Source organism: Erinaceus europaeus, chromosome 2, assembly GCF_950295315.1.
Source record: "Erinaceus europaeus chromosome 2, mEriEur2.1, whole genome shotgun sequence".
Taxonomy (NCBI): Eukaryota; Metazoa; Chordata; class Mammalia; order Eulipotyphla; family Erinaceidae; genus Erinaceus; species Erinaceus europaeus.
Window position 1 is genome coordinate 47,841,681 of NC_080163.1, and position 20,720 is coordinate 47,862,400.

The following is a 20,720-nucleotide window of genomic DNA, read 5'->3' on the forward strand; positions in this document are numbered from 1 at the left end:
AGGTTAAAATAGCTAAGGAGCACAATTCAAACCCAGGTAGTCTGGTTCTAGTCAATACTATTTATCTGCAGACTGTGCAGCCTCATATAGTAGAACTAACTCAGGGGGCGAGGGGCACTGGTGTGGGAATTAAATGAGATACTATAGATTATGCATATGCATACACATGAGTATATAAATATATATGCAAATTGAATATAATTTTTGCCACATAGTTTTAATTTCATCTTAAAAAATAATAAAATAAAAAGGTTGTGGTCCGGTGTTGGCATTTGCCGACCGATCTCGGAGTGAAGGTTTGGAGAGGGCGGAAGCCCAGCTTCCACCCGGGCCCTGAGATGGACGTGTTGAAGTCGGAGATCCTCTGGAAGGACCAGAACCTGTTGGTGGAAAAAAAAACTATTTCAAGTGTAGTGAACTTGTCAAAATTGAAAGATGTGGCTACAAGATACAGCCAAAAGAGGAAGAACAAAAACCCTTAACGTCATCAAATCCAGTATTAAAACTTGAACTGTCAGAGGAGAAATTACTCATGACTCTTTCTAGGCAAGAGGTTATTAGAAGATTGAGAGAAAGAGGAGAACCAATCAGGCTGTTTAGAGAGATTGATTATGATGCTTTTCAGCATTTGAGAAAAATCAAGATCCTCACACCAGAAGTTAACAAGGGATTGAGGAATGATCTGAAAGCAGTTTTGGATAAGAGTAATCAGCAGTACCTGAATGAACTTGTGGGTGGCCAGGAGCCAGGTGAGGAAGACATAGAATGATTTGAAAGTTCTTGAAGAAAACCCCACAATTGAAGAATTAGAGATGCTGGGAGAGTCTTTAGGAAGAGGTGATGATCATAAAGACATGCACATCATCACCAAGTTTCTTAAGGATCTTCCTACTGATATTAAAGAATCAATAACAGTTATTATCAAGTTCGTGTTGCAAAGGGAATATGTGAAGGCGAATGATGCTTGTCTCCAGATGGCCATTGGCAATGCCCCCTGGCCCATCAGTGTCACTATGGTTGGGATCCATGCCAGAACTGGTAGAGAAAAGATTTTTTCCAAGCATGTTGCACATGTTTTAAATGATTATACACAACAGAAATATATTCAGGTATGTTTCCAATGAAAGGACTAACTTGAAAACATACCAGCACCCCCTTTATTCATAGTAGCTGCAGTGTCCAGTGGATAAAGATGTGGTGTGCATCACAATAGATTCTGCTATGAAAAAAAGACTGAATCTTGCCATTTGTGACATAAATGGATCTCAGAAGCAAAGTGAATTAAAATCCACCAAGTTGCAGATATTACCATGATGCCAACCTGAAACCCCACCAGAGAGACACAGGCTGGGAGTATGGATTGACCTGTTACTGCCCATATCCAGTGGAGAAGCAATTAGAGAAGCCAAACCTTCCACCTTCTGTACCCCAAAATAATCCTGGGTCCATGTTCCCAGAGGGATAAAGAATAGGAAAGCTTCTAATGGAGGGGATGTAGAACTCTAATGGTGGGCATTGTACCCCTTTTATCCTACTGTCTTGTCGATCATTATTAAATCATTAAAAAAAATTAAAAAATCTGCGCATAGCTTGAGTTATAGCCTATGTTCCCAGTAATCTTATCAGAGTACAGTGATTCTCTCCTCTGAAAAGTTCCACAGTTGGGTCTTGTTGACTCTTTCTTGGGTCGCATATCTATTGAGCCATCAATTATAGCTAAGAAATGCTCTGATGAGCCAGACTGGTCCCACTCTGGTGTTAGGTGGAGAACTGATACCACTTGAATCATATTCACAGAAAACTGAAGGAAGGTTGTTTCCTCAGAGCAAAACTGGAAGTTCCTAGGAGTATCCAGAGAAGCTCCCGACACCAAGTATCCACACTGTCAGAACTTATGTAGAAGAGCAACATAGTAATGATGAAAGAAATGAGAAATGTTCAGCTCTATCTCTGCCTTCCTAATGAGTTCTCCAGGGTGGAGTAGTGAGGGAACAGGGTTGAATGAGTTTGACAAAAAGCACCGTACTTAAGGTTCACCTTTATCACTCATGACATAGCTGAGAGAGGTTAAGTCAGTAAGTCAAGTGCTAGTTCATCTGGATCTACAGGAAGGTAAATAGGACATAATTAGCCAGATGGCATGTGGGCAGGCCCTTAGGCCACCTTGTGAGAAGTGCTGGGCAAGCATCCGCAACCACTAATGATGCCCCTTAAGGCCCGGGTGCTGCTCAGAGATGGCGCCACCAGCCCCGAAGTGCCCATTCCCATGATCCTGGATGACTCAGGCCATGCTGAAGTAGGGCTCCCGCCTGATTCATCAGTCCCACTTCCTCCTCTTGCTGGTGGTCCCCACCCACACACCCACCACACCCAGGTTAGCACTGACCATTGGAACCAAAATTAGCAAGTTAAGCAAAATGGGAATCTTAGTCCAAGATCATGTGGGTGGTAGATGAATTACAAAAGGACCTAGAGTCACAGGTATCAATTAACCAGTTTCCAGCTAAGTTGCTGCCACCTTCCACTTAACTGGGCCATCTCCAGCTAGAGTAGACATAAAGAGGTTTCCTTTGGTGACCAAGTAAGCAGTTAACTTATATACTGTTTTAGGCTTAGGTTAAAAGCGTGAGTGTGCAGTAAATGCCTCCACCATAATAATAATATATATATATATATATGTTACATATATATATAATTTCTTTCTCTTTTTTTTTTTTTTTTTTTACCTCCAGGGTTATTGCTGGGGCTTGGTACCTGCACTACAAATCCACTGCTCCTGGAGGCTATTTTTTCACTTTTTGTTGCCCTTGTTGTTTATCTTGTTGTTATTATTGTTATTGTTATTCCTGCTGTTGTTGTGGTTGAATAAGACAGAGAGAAATCGAGAGAGGAGGGGAAGACAGAGAGAAGGACGGAAAAATAGAAACCTGCAGACATGCTTCACTGCTTGTGAAGGGACCCCCCTGCAGTTGGGGAAATGGGGGCTCCAACTGGGTCCTTACACCGGTCCTTGCGCTTCGAGCCATATGAGCTTAACCCGCTGCACTACCACCCCCGCCTGGCCTCCAGAAAAATATTTATATCATCATCTGTACTTCACTACCCCAGGTCAACCTTTTTCAGATAGAGGTAGAGAAAGAGAGAGAGAGAGAGAAGTACCACAGCACTGAAACTTCGCCCAATACTATAGTCCTCTTTTGTGGCATATTGGGTGCTGAAACCTGGGTTACATACATGTCAGAGAAGATGTCCTCCCAGGTAAATTGTTGTGGTAGACCCCAAAGTAGTTTTTAATTGCGAGACAAAGAACTAGGCAATCAGAAACCAACTCTGTCGTTTTATGTGGTACTGAGAAATCAGTCCAGGACTTCATGCATGCAAGACTTGACTGAACTACCTTCCTCTCCCCGAACCTAACCAACACACACACACACACACACACACACACACACACGTGCACACACACGCACACACACACTACTTTAGTGCTGTCATTGATATATGAGTACATTTTCATTATGCACCAGGACCTCAAAGTTCTCTTCCACCCCTCCTGCCCCTTCCTCCCCCCAAAGTCCTTTGCTTTTTAAAGATAAGTTTAATGTAGCTAGTGATATCTTTTCCTTAGTGGTTAGTCTTTGCATTTGTTGGTCTAATCAGTGGCTCAAATATATTTCATTCTATTTTTGCCAGGTTTACTGAGAGATAATTTAGTGCAATAAAATCGGTTCTAAGTGTACAGTTCAAGATGTTTAGGCTAACATATACTTTCTTATAGGCATTATTCAGAGCATAATGTAAAACATTTCGATCATTCCCAAAGGTCCCTAATTACTGTAAGTAAGTAATTCTCTATCCTTAGTCTCTGGCAACCATTGATCTCCATTCTAGCATTGTAATTTGCCTTTTTTTCCTTTTAAATTTGTTAAATTAAATCACATAATGTATAGTTATTTGTGTGTCTGATATTTTTCACTTACCATAATGCTTTTGAGATTCAACCAAGCTGCAGCACATATTGGTAGTTAATTCAACTAAGTGACTAGTTATCTACAGTAGGAATATAGAACAATATTAACTTGTTGGTGGATATTAAAGTGGTTTCCAATATTTGACTGTTATGATTAAATGTACTATGGTATTTGACATGTAAATCTTCATGTGAATTTATGTTTTGATTCTCTTTGGATAAATACTTGAGTGGAATTTCTGGGTCATATGCAAAGCATATGATTTACTTTACAAGAAACTGTCAAACTGCTGTGCAAAATGCCCCTGTCACTATGTGTCACCATTAGCAATATATGAGACGTTGATGTATCCTTGTCAGCACTTACTATTGTAAGTCTTTTAAATTTTAACCATTCAGGGGCTTAAATAGTTGCATTTCATTTATTTGCTCTCATTATCTGCTCTTTAATGAAGTTTTTTTTGGGGGGGAGGAAATATCTTTTTATTTGATCCATTAACACACATTCATATTTGAGGATGACATTCCTTCCTTTATTTATTACAGTGGTTAGTATATGCAACTCCATTCAAAACTATAATGGAGGCTCTCCTGTTCAGTGGCAATAGTACCAAGCAGAACTTTGGAAGGGAGAGGTTTTTTTTAGCTGTACTTAGTTCTTTTCTGACACATTGTGAGTTCATAGTCCTAGGTGAAAAATCATTTGTGGGCTCTTTCCTGTTGCTTGACATGATCAACACACACAAAATTCTTGTTGCATTCGGGACACTGGTGAGGTCTTTCTCCAGTGTGCCTCTTCTTGTATCTGCTGAGCTCATCTGAGAGGGTAAATTTCTACGTGCATCCCAGCACATTGCATACATATGCTTCTCCCCAGTGTGCTTGCACTCAAGCAGTTGGAGATAGGAAGCCCTGCAATAGGCTTTCCCATAACCCTGGTATGTGCAGACATGGGACCTGGATCTTTCAGGATTGTTCTGAGACTAATGTCCTTGGGTCTCAACATTCTGATTTTCTAGGGCTTCTTCCTCCATCACATGGATACTAGGAGCATTCAGACACCTGGCTTTGACAATGCTGAAAAGTGGCATGGCATCAGAAGGCCTCCAGAGAAAGTGTGGTCACCCAGAAGGTCTTTTCATTGGACACCTATGCAGGGGCATCACCTGAACCCCCCAGGAGTGTTTGGTCACCACTGAGAGTCACCATCTGGCCCCCAGGGATGGCCTGGTGTCCATTGAAGGTCTGTGTATAGCCTCCTGTAAGAGATGTCTGGCTTCCCTGATGGGACTGTTGATGACTGGGGGTATTGTTTACTTGATTCACATAGAGAGTCTAATCTCCAGTGAAGTTCATGTAGCTCTAGTTGACAGCCTACTCACCACTCAAAGGTGCTCTGACCATCGCAGTAAGGGTCTGGGACCCAGAGCTGAAGGTCAATGGCTTGTCATTGACCTTGTGTCTTTGGAATATTATTGCTGTGAAATGTATCTGAGCATCAGAGGCGGTGCTCAGGTCCCTGGAAATCACCTCATTTGTAAGGTTAAGGTGCATGTCAAGGTCATCTTTCTGATAATGGGTTGTCCTATGTTAGCTGTCTTCACAGTGGCCTAAAATTGATGTAAAGAATGGTGGCTGTGGGCCAATTTGGGCTTTTGGACTGAATGTTTTGAAAAACCTCTCATTTTCTTTCTTTTTCTTTTTTTATTTTATTTATAAAAAGGAAACACTGATAAAACCATAGGATAAGAGGGGTACAATTCCACACAATTCCCACCACCAGAACTTTGTACCCCAGCCCTTCCCCTGATAGCATTCCTATTCTTTAACCCTCTGGGAGTATGGACCCAAGGTCGTTGTGGGATGCAGAAGGTGGAAGCTCTGTTTTCTGTAATTGCTTCCCCACTGAACATGGGTGTTGACAGGTCGATCCATACTCCTAGCCTGCCTCTCTCTTTCCCTAGTGGGGCAGGGCTCTGGGGGAGCAGAGCTCCAGGACACATTGGTGGGGTTGTCTGTCCAGGGAAGTCTGGTTGGCATCATGTTAGCATCTGGAACCTGGTGGCTGAAAAGATAATTAATATATAAAGCCAAACAAATTATTGACTAGTCATGAACCTAAAGGCTGGAGTGGTGCAAATTAAGGGGGGGGGGGGAATCCTCTGTTTTGTAGATAGCTAGTAGGCATATTTTAGTTATATTCTAAAGGGCCTCTGGCTATACTAGTTTTTTCCCCCCCTGAGCCTGAAATACGAAATTCAGGTGGATCCAAGTTATTGTCTGGGGAGATGATGTCATGGCTGGGAAAAGGACCAGAAAGTTGGATCAGGAAAGAGAGTAGATCCATAATATGGGAAAAGGGTATAACTATTGTTGACTGGAAACCCCATTGATTTGATGTGATCTGGGGCCCATATTCAGCTTAGGAGCCTATGTGGCCTTTGCATCCCTGTAGATCTGAGCTCATATTCTGTGGTCATGAGTGGGAACATTCCAAGCTGCCCCAATATCGACCTATCTTCTTCAGGTGTAGCATAGGGTATATTGTCCAGCCTCCTTTCAGAGGATGGAAGGTTCTCTATCATTGGTGATCCAAATTGAGGGCAAGGTCCTATGGGGGTCCACAAAGGGGTCTATTTTGATGTTCCTGATAGAGATAACCGGCAACAATGAGAAAGGGATTTATTTGAGGTCTAGGCCCATCGTGTCTGTTTGGAAATCTCAGGACTCCCTGAATAGGGCCTCAGCTGATGGAGTGGCCTGATAATGACTAAAGAGTCATCATTAAAGTATGCCAGTCTCTTGCCCTTATTCAGCTTTTGCAGTCCTTTCTTTGATAAGGTTAACTTTGGAGTGAATGAAGGAAGTGTAATAGGAAGTATGTGAGGAGGGTGTCTAAGTCTAAGTAGACACTATTTCATTAGGAACTTTATACTGACTCACTGCAGACTATTGTGTATTTTTGCTTTCAGGTATATATTTTGCCCTAATTTATGGATACATGTGAACATATACTCTATCTCACGGGACCTGGTCTATATCTAGGTTTTGGGACTTTGTTAGGAGGTGAACCACCTGGAATGGAATTAGAGAATCCTATGAAAGGAAAGGTCTCACCCGAGTAATGAGGGTGAAGGGTTACCATTCCATGCCTGATGTCTCTGGACACAGTGTGAAGTGAAGCATGCTGAGGTGGTACTTACTGCGTTGATTAGGTTGGGATCATTGGATGCAGTATCTTTAGTATGAATTGAGAGAGGTATGCAGGAAAGTGAGCCCCACCCTAGAGGCATCCTAGACATTGGCATCATGGTAGCATCTGCAACTTGGTGGCTGAAAAGCATTAAGATATATAGCAGAACAAACTGCTTAGTAATCAGGAACCTAAAGGTAAGAATATAGCAGATGAGCTTTGGTATCTCCATTTTGGAAAAAGCTAGGAAGTCTATTTTAGGTATATTCCAACGGGCCCATGAATTTACTAATTTTTGCCTTATCCTGACAGTTAACATGCAGGTGGGCTAAAGATGTTGTTTGGGGGAGATGGTGTCAGAGTTGGAAATAGGATTAGAAAGCTGCATCAGGGCAGAGAGAAGCTCCCAAATATGGGGAAAGTATATAAATACCGTTAATTGTAATCTCCATCGATCTGATCTAGGGCCCATGCCTATTCATATTCAGCACAGGAGACTGTGTATCCATTGCATCCCTGTAGGTCTGAGCTCACATTCCATGGTCATAGCTAGAGACATTCTAGAACATAGGCTGCACTCATTGCAGGACCTGTTCTCCTTGAGTGGCAGAGTATGTTGACCCAGCCTCCCTTCAGAGAGTGGGGCAATCCTTGCCATTGTTGCTCCACATTGAGGGCTAGGTTCTGTAGAAGCCCATAAGAAGGTTTATGTTTTTTTTCCTGATGGAGATGACCAGTGATGGTGGAGAGAGGAATCTGTTAGAGGTCTAGTCCCATCATAGCTATGTGGGAATTGCAGGATTCCCTGACTAGGGCCCCAGATGATGGGCCTGATAGTGACCAAAAGGGCCATCATTAATGTGTACTGGTCTCTTGCCCTTATTCAACTTTTGTAGTCCTTACTTTATCTGACAGGGTTACTTTATCTGAGGGAAGTGAAATAGGAAGTAGGTGAGAAGGGTATCTGTTGTGAAAGCTTCATGAGTGGTGAAGCAGGTCTCTATCTATCTTCTCCTCTCAATTTCTCTCTTTCTCTATAGAATAATAAATAAATAAATAATAAAAAATTAAAAAAATAAAGAAGAGGAAATCTATGGTGAGAATCTGACTCACATGACAATGACTAGTTACACTGTAATTAAATATTTCCCTGCCATGTAGGCTTCTCGTATAAAAAGGCTATTTCTGGTAAAAATTCTGATTCTGGGTAGTAATCCACTAGTGCATATATGTGTATGTATGTGATTTCTTTCTTTCTTTCTTTCTTTCTTTCTTTCTTTCTTTCTTTCTTTCTTTCTTCCTCCCCTCCATCCATCCATCCCATCATTCCATTCCATTTTCTTTCCTTCTTTCTTTTTTTCTTTATAGGGAGATAAAGGGGGAAAGATAAAAATTCTTTATGGGGAGATAAAGGGGGAAAGATATATACCTGCTTCACTGCTTGTGAAGCATCCCTCCCACCTGCATGAGTGGGGGGGAGCTGGGGGCTCAAAACTGGATCCTTGCATGGGTCCTTGAGCTTCATACTATCTGTACTTAACTGGATGTATCACTGTTCAGCCCCCAAAACTGAGAAATTTTATGCTTGTACCAACAACTGTATTTACTATAAACCATTAATCCACCCAGTAAATAAGGAGCAATAAGAATTATTATGATGATGATAATAGGAAGAAAGAAAGAGAGAAAGGAAGAAAGAAAAGGAAAAAATGGCCACTAGGAGCAGTGGATTCCTAGTGCTTGTACCAAGCCTCAACAATAACCCTGGAGGCAAAATAAATAAATAAATAAATAAACAAAAACCATAGGATAAGAGGGATACAATTCCACAAAATTCCCACCATCAGAACTCTGTATCCCATCCCCTCCCCTGATAGCTTTCCTATTCTTTAACCCTCTGGGAGTATGGACCCAAGGTCATTGTGGGATGCAGAAGGTCTGGCTTCTGTAATTGCTTCCTCACTGAACATGGGCATTGACAGGTCGATCCATACTCCCAGCCTGCCTCCCTCTTTCCTTAGTGGTGAGGGGTTCTGGGGAATCGGAGCTCCAGGACATATTGGTGGGGTTGTCTGTCCAGGGAAGTCTGGTCGTCATTATGCTAGCATCTGGAACCTGGTGGCTGAAAAGAGTTAACATACAAAGCCAAACAAGTTGTTGACTGATTATGAACCTAAAGGCTGGAGTAGTGCAGATGAAAGTTGGGTGGGGGGGGGGTCTCCGTTCTGTAGATAGCTAGTAGGCATATTTTATATTTTAGTTATATTCCAAAAGGCTTGTGGCTATACTAGCTTTCCCACCCCCCCCCCCCCCAGCCTGAAATCTGATATGCAGGTGGATCCAAGTTATTGTCTGTGGAGATGATGTCATGGCTGGAAAAAGGGCCAGAAAGCTGGATCAAGGAATAGAGTAGCTCCTAAATATGGGAAAGGTGTATAAATTTCTTTATTGGGGGTTTAATGGTTTACAGTCAACAGTAAAGTAAAATAGTTTGTACCTGTATAACATTTACACATAACAATACAACCCTTACTAGGTCCTCCTCTGCCATCATGTTCCAGGACCTGAACCCTTCCCCCTCCCACCCCAGAGTTTTTTACTTTAGTGCAATACACCAACTCCAGTCCAAGTTCTGCTTAGTATTTTCCCTTCTGGTCTTGTTTTTCAACTTCTGTCTCTGAGTGAGGTTATCCCATATTCACCTTCTGTTTCTGACTTCTCTCACTTAACATGATTCCTTCAGGCTCCAACCAAGATCAGGTGAAGAAGGTGAACTTATCATTTGTAATAGCTGAGTAGTATTCCAGTGTATAACACTACTTTCTCAGCCAATCATCTGTTGTTGGACACCTAGGTTGCTTCCAGGTTTTGGATATGCAAATTGTGATGCTATGAACATAGGTGTACACATATCTTTTTGGATGGGTGTGTTTGCCTCCTTAGGCTATATCCCCAGGAAAGGAATTGCAGGATCATAGGGAAGGTCCACTTCTAGCCTTCTGAGAGTTCTCCAGACTGCGTTCCACCGGGATTGGACCAATCTACATTCCCACCAGCAGTGTAGTTATTGTCTGGGGAGATGATGTCATGGCTGGAAAAAGGGTTCCTTTGCCCTCACAGCCTTCCCAGCATTTGTTGCTGCTGCCTTTTCTGATGTATGACATTCTCACAGGAGTGAAGTGGTATCTCACTATTGTTTTTATTTGCATTTCTCTGACAATAGTGACTTGGGGGCATTTTTCTCTAGTCTACCACTTCTGAAGTTTCTTTTTGTTTGGTGCTCCCATGTGGTGACCAGGACTTGAACTGTGGTTCTCACATTTGGGAAAGTATGTGCTCTACCAGGTGAATCTCAGTATTTTAAAGATAATACTGTACTCTGGATAACTGTTTCTGAAATTACAAAGGTTGCTGTAAGTCTGTATTCCTAATTGTCCTTGTTTTCTTGGCTTCTTAAGATACTTTTTCTTTATCAGTTGATGTAAACAGTATGTTTATGAAGCACCTCAGGCATGATATTCTTTATATTTCTTCTGTTTATTGTGGAGCACACTACATATGTTGGTTTATAGATTTCATCATAATTGGCAACATTTCAGCTACACTTTTTCAAATACATATATATATATTTTATCTCTCCTCCGGTCCTCTTTTACTGGGATTCCATTTAAAAGTATTTTATCCTACTTTGTGTTTTTCCATATCAGAGTGGTGCTCAGTTCATTTGTCCAGTTTTTTTTTTATTTTGTTGATTTTTGTAACTTATGATGTTTCTTACTACTATACTTTTAAATCTGTTAACCTTTTTTTCCTGCTGTGTCTCTGCTCTCAGATCTACCCAGCATATTCTACTTCTCAAGTACAGTATTCTCCCTCTTCAGTAGTTTGACCAACAGCTTGTTTTTCTCTCCCTCATGTCTTTTTATTTATTTATTTTCCTTTTTGTTGCCCTTGTTGTTTTTTATTATTGTTGTAGTTATTATTGTTGTTGTTACTGATGTTATTGTTGGATAAGACAGAGAGAAATGGAGAGGAGGGGAAGACAGAGAGGGGGAGAGAAAGACACCTGCAGACCTCCTTCACTGCCTGTGAAGTGACTCCCCTGCAGGTGGGGAGCTGGGGACTCAAACTGGGACCCTGACACCAGTCTTTGTGCTTCATTCCATTTCTTTAATTTTTAAAAAAATTGTATTTATTTATTCCCTTTTGTTGCCCTTGTTGTTTTATTGCTGTAGCTATTATTTTTATTGTTATTGATGTTGTTGGATAGGACAGAGAGAAATGGAGAGAGGAGGGGAAGAGAAAGATAGACACTTGCAGACCTGCTTCACCGCTTGTGAAGCGACTTCCCTGCAGGTGGGGAGCCAGGGGCTTGAATCAGGATCCTTACGTCAGTCCTTGTGCTTTGTGCCACGTGCACTTAACCCGATGCACTACCGCCCGACTCCCTAAATTTTTAAAATTATCTTTATTTATTGAAAAGAGACAGAAAGAAATTGAGAGGGGAGAGGGTGATAGAGAAGGGTAGAGACAGACACCTGCAACACTGCTTTACCACTTGTAAAGCTTTCCCCCTGAAGGTGGGGACTAGGGGGTTTGAACCTGGGTCATCGCTCATTGTAACATGTATTCAACAAGGTGCACCACCATCTCACTCCTATTTCTTTTCTTTTCAAAGTATTTAATTTATTTATTTACTGTGGTTAGAGACAAAGAGAAGCTGAGAGGGAAGGGGTAGATGGGGTGGTGTAGAGAGAAACACCTGCAGTACTGCTTCACCATTTGTGAAGCTTTCCTTCTGGGTCTTTTCACACTGTAATGTATGTGCTCTACCAGATGCATCACTGCCCCCTGCATCTCTCTTTTTCTGCTCTTTTTCCTTCTATCTTTCCTTCCTTCCTTCCTTCCTCCCTCCCTCCCTCCCTCCTTCCCTCCTCCTCCTCCTCCTCCTCCTTCTTCTTCTCTCTCTCTCTTTCTTTCTGCTTTGTTAGTGATTTAGTAATGATTGACAATACTGTGGGATAAGAGGGGTACAATTCCACACAGTTCCCACCACTAGAGTTACACATCCCATCCCTTCCATTAGAAGCTTCCCTATTAATTATCTCTCTGGGAGTATGGACCAAAATTCTTTATGGGGTGCAGAAGGTGGAAGGTCTGGCTCTTTTTGTTTTGTTTTGCTCCAGGGAACATTTTCTACTTCTTATTTGCTTTTTCTTGTTTGGTGGGATGGCAGATATTTTGAATTTTATACTTTTGATGGCTAGTTTTCTTTGCATGCATGTAAATATTGGATCTTATTGTTCTGGGACGTAGTTAAAGTCATTATAACTCATTTGATTTTTTTGAGGCTTGATTTTTCAGTTTTGCTAGCCTGATTCCAGAACAATCTTTAGTCTAAGTCAGAGGTTGCTAAACTGAGGCCCATAAGCCAGCTGTCTGTTTCGAGGAGGAAAGTTTTATTGGAACATAGCCACACCCATTTGTTTACATATTGTCTATGGCTGCTTTTCTTCTCCAACAACAGAAATGAGTACGTGTGCCAGAAACTAATCGCTTGAAAGTCTTAATTCATTTCTGATTGTTTATGACATAGTATGCTGCCATTTGGATTAATTTTTGAGGTAGTACCTTCCTGTACGCCCCCTTTAAGCTTTGTATATTAGGAAGTCTTTCCATTTTTCTTGGTTATATATGAGTTTCTGAGGTTTTTTTTTTTTTTTTTTTTTTTTTTTAACCTGTTTCATTATTCCGTTTTGCACCGTGGCCTAGAAACTCTCTGTCAAACCAGTAAGTTGAGGTTGGGGTAGTCTTGAGGTTCATTGGTTTTCTTTTTCTTTTTTCTCATAATAAGTTTTGCCATGACTTTGTATATACATGTGCACCACTCCCAATGGACAGATTCTTTCTCTCTTTTTTAAATAGAAAATGAGAGACACACACACACAGAGTCAGAGAAACAAAGAGAAACCATAGCACTGTTCTATTATTCACTACATTTCCCTTTTGCATGGTACTCTTTCCTATGTGTTGCTTGGGGTTTTAAGCCTGGCTCCTCACACTTGTGATGTTTGAGTGCTACAGGATGAGTCATCTGGCCCCAGTTCTCTTTGTTGGTTTTCCTTTCTCTCAAGGGTTTACACTGTTGTGATTTTCTTTTGGCCAGTTTCTTAAAACTGTTGTTTCATAGATTTTGTACATTTCCCTCACTTGTTTAGGTGGGGAGTTTATCAGTCTCTTTTTTCAACTGTAACTGGAAGTTAACATCCCTCAACTTTTTCTTTTTAATTCTTACTTTTCCCCAACTTAGTGGTTACTCTGCAATATTGGATCTGATTAGCAATTCATTTTTTATATTTATTTATTCCCTTTTGTTGCCCTTGTTGTTTTATTGTTGTAGTTATTATTGTTGTTATTGATGTCGTTGTTGGATAGGACAGAGAGAAATGGAAAGAGGAGGGGAAGACAGAGAGTGGGAGAGAAGGATAGAAACCTGCAGACCTGCTTCACCACTGCTTGTGAAGCGACTCCCCTGCAGGTGGGGAGCTGGGGCTCGAACACCGATTATTATGCAGGTCCTTGCACTTTGCGCCACGTGCACTTAACCTGCTGTGCTACCGCCCATGGCAGCTCATTTTTGAATGCTTATTTGGAGGTTTTATCAGGGGTGAACAGCCACTTATTTCCCCTCAACTGAAGAACAGTCAGTATCTACTCTGAACAGTGAGAATACTGTGAAAGGTCATCATCCATTGAGCACAAAGCTCAAGGAGGGACATCACAGTTGTGATGGGGGCAGCAGACACCCGACTAGCCAGCCTGATCACCCAAATCAGCACTGATGACCAAGGTGGGGGGGCTGGTGTTGCAGCCAGATCACCGCCACATCCTCCTTTTTGTAACTGCTCCATTTCTATGGATTGATTTCTCCTTTATCCATGATTCTCCTTTCTTTTCTTATTGGCTTTGCCTCTTTTAATCATTAGGAGAGCTGGTAGTATTAATTATGGTCTTTCCCCTTTCCTGTTTCTTGTGACTTTAGCTACCATCTGGAGAGGGATCCAGAGAAACATGTAGGGATTTAAAGTAGTTTGGAACTGTGCAGTACTTACTTACTTGAAATCGTAGTCACAAATATTGGTCACTGTGATATGGGCAAACTCAGATTTTCCGGGAATTAATAAATATAATTTTAAACTTTTTTAGCTCTTTAATTATTGAATTTGTTAAGTACATGTTAATATACATGTGAAGTACTTTATATAATATATATGTTAAATTCTATATAAGTTATATATATATATATATATATATATATATATATACACACATATATACTCTAATCTTTCATAAATCCTACAGGGGAGATACTTTTTTTTAAATGTATCTCTTTTTTAAAATCTTTTTTTAAAGTTTTTTTAAAAAATTTTATTGTCTTTATTTTATTTACTGGATAGAGACACCCAGAAATCAAGAGGGTAGGAGGTGACAGAGAGGGAGAGACAGAGAGACACCTGCAACACTGCTTTACCACTTGCAAAGCATTCTCCCTGCAGGTGGGTACTGAGGGCTTGAACCTGGGTCCTTGTGCACTGTAACATGTGTGCTCAACCAGGTGTACTACTACCCGGTCCCTAATCTTTTATTCATTTATTGGATAGAGACAGCCAGAAATCGAGAGGGAAGTGGTGATAGAGAAGGAGAAAGAATGACACCTGCAACACTGTTTCACCACTCACAAAGCTTTCCCCCTGAGGGTGGGGACTGGGGGCTCAAACCCAGGTCCTCATGCATTGTAACATGTCCCCTCAATCAGGTGCACCACCACCCAGCCCTGGGAGATACTTATCTTACCCACATTTTGTAAGTGGGAAGCAAATGTTTGAAAAAGTTGAGTCACTTTTTCCAAGTGGACAAATCAGAATTTGAATCCAGGTATATACTTGTTAAGACTGGACTGTTGTGCCTGGTTTTCTGGTTTTTGCACTGGACATCCTGGGTTTAACATCATGATTTGACACTCTCATAAATAGTACTCCTCTCCATGAGGATCTTCTACATATTTATTTAATACTTTTTGTGTAGTTCAGTCCCATAAGTACAAGTTAGTTACCAGAACACTGCTTAGCTCTGGCTTACGCTGGTTGCTAGGCATTGAATTTAGACCTCCGGGCCTTGGGTGTAAACATCTGTTGTGCTACAGATGATGCTATCTCTCCAGCTCCTACCCAGCCATTTTTTTTTTAATGGTATCTAACATAGTAAATGCTTAAAAGTGGGAACTGTTATATTGTTACTGTTTTCTCTAGTTCATCTGAATATATTGAAGCAGATCATGTGATTGCCTAACATCTGAGCATCATTTCTCTGAGATTTTACTGTCTGGTAAGACAGGACCCATTTCCCATTCCAAAAATACTAGACTCAGAGGTTTACCACCCACCCCTTCCAGCTTGACAGCTAGAGATGCTTTTGACTTGACTAAAAAATGTAAGGCCAATGCTAAAGTTATTTGTGTAAGGATGGCAGTGATGTCACATCCAGGTTCCTGGGGCAACAACAATTTTCTGGAAGCAGGGATCTCTTTTCAGTGCTATCAACAAGAAGTTCTTCACTGGACATGTTTTTGAATGAGTTTAGTGATTTCTCCTGGTTACAAGGCTGTCAGCCTTGGTTCTTTAGCTCTTCTGGAAATTTAATGCATTGCCACATATCCTTTTGTAATTTCCTCATCTGCTTGGATGACTTGCTTCTTTTTTTCTGCAATTTAGAGAGCAGATTGATGCATACACCATCTGGATATTGTGGGTGCTTCATATTTGATGGCTCCTGTGCAGAACTTATTACCTTCCATCAGCGACAAAGAACATTTTACCTTGATTCTCAGGTGCAGTTACATAGTATTTAGTGGCTGTGTGAAATGAGAAACTACAGAATCCCTGTTAGTGCCTTCCTTCTTATCCCTAGCCCTCTCAGCAGGCTTCCTTTTAGTTTTCTCTATCTTCAACAAGGTCTTCATGTCTCTTGCCTTGACCCTGGAAAAAACTTGAATCTGGCTGGTCTTCCTTTTTGCCATCCTTTTTGGGCAGGAGATAGATAACAGCCAGCCTGACTTGTGAGGGCCAAAGATGAAGACAAAACACAAGTACAAAGGAGGTAGATGAAGGCATATTCAAACTCAAGAAATTCACATCTAGGGTGAGGAAAAGACCTTCTTTAAGAGGTTGAAAGGAAAAAGAATGAGAAACATAATTGCTCCTTATTAGCTAGATTCTGTATTTGTAATTTCACTTCACTACAAATAGTTCTTTTTTAACCCTCAAGTTGATACTAGTAACATTTTTGTGGTCCTTTATGGGCATGCTCAGAGTGAAGAAAAGTTTGAGTCATCTGATGTGCATTTTTCCAGCTGAGATGGAATAGGGTGACACTTTGCCTTATTTGAGTCCTCATGCTGCAAACAAGCACCCTTTTCAAACTTTTTCTTGGGTTATTTTTTGAGTGGTTTCACTATTAAAACAAGCTCCAGTCATACTGTGGCAGTGTTGTCTGGTATCCTCAAACTCACATACTGTGATGTGCCTTGTGGAGCAAGCATATGTATCAGAGGCTGGGTGTTACAACTGGTAAAGCACACATGCTACTTTCTTTGTATGAGGACCTGAGTTCAAGTTCCTCTGTAGTAGGAAAGCTTCAACTCAGAGTGGTGGATCAGGCTGCAGATGTCTCTCTCATTTTCTCTATTTCTATCATAATGGGGGGGGGGGGCTGGCAAAGAAAAACATGGCCATAGGGAGCAGTAGATTCATCACGTAGGCACCAAGCCCCAGTGATAACTCTGGTGGCAAAAAATAAAATAAAATAAATCACTTGTATCAGATAAGTTTCCTTAGACATGAGTTTGGTGTTATAGTTATGAATTGAATATTAATTAATCAACAATATATATTAAACAAGGTGTCTTTAAATATACACACACACACACACTCAATTCAAGATGCTGTGTTGTTCTGCTGATAAAACAAAAGTTATGACAAGGGGGGTCAGGCAGTGGTACAGCAGGTTAAGCACGCATGGTGCAAAGCACAAGGACTGGCTTAAAGTTCCCAGTTCAAGCCCCCAGCTCCCCACCTGTGGGGGGGAGGGCTGCTTCACAAGAGGTGAAGCAGGTCTGCAGGTGTCTATCTTTCTCTCCTCCTCTCTGTCTTCTCATCCTCTCTCAATTTCTCTCTGTTCTATCCAACAACAATGACAATAATAACAATCATAACAATGATAAACAACAAGGGCAATAAGAAAGAAAAAATGGTTTCCAGGAGCAGTGGATTGTGGTGCAGGCACTGAGCCCCAGCAGTAACCCTGGAGGCAAAAAAAAAAAGTTATGACAAGATTCTGTATTTCTCTTAATTTCAGTGGTTTAATAAATATCTCCCTTGGCTTATGATGGTGGTTATCATTTCAATAAACCTATTGTAATTTGAAAATATCATTAAGTCAAAAATGCCTTTAGTACACCAGACTTACCAAGCATTCTACTTCAGCCTGTGTTCAATGTGCTCAGTATACTAACACTGACCTACAGTTGGGAAAAATCAACTAACACAAAGTCTATTCTATATGCAAGTGCAGAATAACTCATGTAACTGATTGGACATTATACTGATAATATAAAACAGTATTTAGTGTATTGGTTGTTTACCCTTGCGACCATGTGGCTGACTGGGAGTTATACTGCCTAGATTCATAAGAAAATATGTAATACATCACTAGCCTGGGAAACATCAAAAGGCAAAATTTGTCATACTGTTTTTACTGAATGCATATCATTTTTATACTATTATAAAACCATAAACCAGTAAGTTAAGCCATTTTAAACTGGGAATTTATGTATTTGCTAACTTAGAATTCATGGTGACTTTATACCACAGAACTGCTGTGAATAATAAGACTTACAGTATTTTTTCTTCCCACTAGGGTTATCCTTGAGGCCCCCAGCATAATTGTATGCCAAAGCTGAGCAATGCTTTGGTTTCTCACTTTTAAAACAAGCAAGTAAAAAACACAAACATGGCTGAAGCTGTTGCTTATAGCAGTCAGAAAAGGAAAATCCAGTGAAAGGAAAGTGCTAGGAAAAACTCAGTTCCTTTTAAGACTTCACCTTGGGCTTCAGCTTGGGCCCCTATAGGATAAACTCCTTTGTTTGACACTAGCTATACAGAACTTTTAACCAAGTCCACAGACTCGCTCCACAGCAGCATCCACATGAATGTTTGAGTAAGTGGGGTAAAGATATATGCTGCTGTGAAGTGACTTCTGCCCTTCTGTGTATCACTTGGCCTTTTCAAGTTGGTAGATCTGACGACATTAAGTTTTAATGCAACTTACTTCTATGAGTTGGCATAATGAGTTCTGCATGAGTGAAGTCACATGATTTTATTTGACTATCTTCAGCTTCAGCCTGACTTCTGTTCAGTTTATAACAATTTTCCCAGGGTAGATGCCATAATAATTATCTTTGTAGAAGAGGTACTCTGATCAGGTGGGAACTCTGGACCACAGAGAAGTTAGCTCAGTCAAGTGATGGAGACAGAATTGGAACCCAGGCTTTTTGGAGTAAGAATCTATGCTCTTAACCTTCTCACATGGCATCACAATAATCATTTCTACTCTGGACTTCTCTGTGTTTGGGGAGATTAGGGTTTGTCTAAGGACAGCATAGGAATTTGTAGACCTGGGTTATGTAGTAGCTTGAGTTACACCCTCTCTCTTGCTGGAGATATTATTGTCCCTTGTAAGCACTGGAACTTTGGACTCTTTTTTAAAATTTTTATTTATTTATTTTCCTTTTTTGGTCACACTTGTTTTTATCAATGTTGTGATTATTATTATTGTTGTTATTGATGTTGTTGCCAGATAGGACAGAGAGAAATGGAGAAAGGAGGGGAAGACAGAGATGTGGAGAGAAAGATAAGACACCTGCAGACCTGCTTCACCACTTGTGAAGTGACCCCCCCCCCCCGCAGGTGGGGAGTTGGGGGCTCAAACGGGGATCCTCACACTGGTCCTCAAGTTTTGCACCATGTGCACTCAACCCACTGCGCTATAGCCCGACCCCTGAAACTTTGGACTCTTACTTCCATAATTCTGGTCCCTTTGCTATCCTGAGCTCTGTGCTAGGGCCTCCCAAATCATTTTAACCTCCAAGCCAAACAGATTCTTCACTTGCTTCCCACTCAGGCCTAGCTAAATAGAAACTCTCCCAGATTTGTTTCTTGAGATTTCATTCTTCTGGTGCAGAGCTATACCTTTCCACAGGACTTTGCTATTGGGCTCTGCCCTGTTCATCCATATATGAGTCCTAGCAACCAATCTTTAAGCATTTACAATATGTCCCACCTTTCTGGGTACTGGAGTTACAAACTTTAGTAGTACAGACAAACTCTCAGTGCCCTCAAAACAGTTATATTCCCAGGTGCCAGAGAAAAGGCCTAGAGAATAGAATTTACAGTTGAACAAGAAACCCAGATCCACCATGACTTGCATACTACCTTCTTCATCCAGCAGACATTTCTAAGTGTGTTTCTTTCTATATAGGTGAATGCATTAAAGTAATTTGCCATTAAAAATTACTCTTCTTCAATCACAGAAGCCAGACATCTCACCTTCTGCACCCCATAAAAATCTTTGGTCCATATTTCCAGAGGGATAAAGAATAGGGAAGCTTCCAATGAAGGGGATGGGATATGGAACCCTGGTGGTGGGAATTGTATGAAATTGTACCCCTTTTATCCCACAATTTTGTTGATCATTATTAAATCTCTAATATAAAAATCAATCTGATAAAATGAAAAAAAAAAATCCTTGTTTGAGCTCCATGCTCAAAAAAACAGTTGCTCTTCTTCATCCTTGCTTCTTTCCTCTCTCACTCTCTACCTCAGAGAAGGCTCTTCATTACTAAGCACACAGATTCCATATCTTTTGCCTCTGCACCCATAGACAGGTATGAATACATTGTGTTTGTGAGTATTTATAACTCATTATATTTGTGAGTATTTATAACTATTATGTACATAATAGTTACTCCATCAATTCTGATAGTAGACAAGATGAGTCTATGACTCCATTTTCATGTGTGTCTTTCCGTTTCTTCACTGCCCAGCCTGGCTTTTGTACTCTCTCCAGGCATGCTGGGTAGGCATATGAGGAAAGTAAAGACTCCAGATCATCATCATGCATTGTGAACCACAGTGACTTGATAGGACAAATTTGAGTTTGCTGTGTTAACCACTTTAGGTCCCCATAACAAAAGACCACAGACTAGCTTAATCCATATAAATTTATTTCTCACAGTTTTGAAGGCTGGTAAGTCCAAGATCAGGCACCAGCCTAGTTGATTTCTGGGGAGAGCTCTTTTCCTGACTTGGAGATCATCACTTGATGTTTCTGTCATTGTGGTGGAGTACAGAGAAGGGGCTAGGGAGAGTAGCTCTCTTTCTCTTATGAAGCTACAATCCTGTTGGATTAGAGATTGATTTTTATATCTCATTTATTTTAATT

The 20,720-nt window shown here is 40.8% G+C and overlaps 1 pseudogene; it reads left to right on the top strand.

Moving 5' to 3' along the window:
* Nucleotides 1-338: 338 nt before the first annotated feature.
* The window catches only part of LOC103109887 (pre-mRNA-splicing factor 18-like), a 90,469-nt pseudogene continuing 70,087 nt past the window's right edge, over nucleotides 339-20,720 (top strand).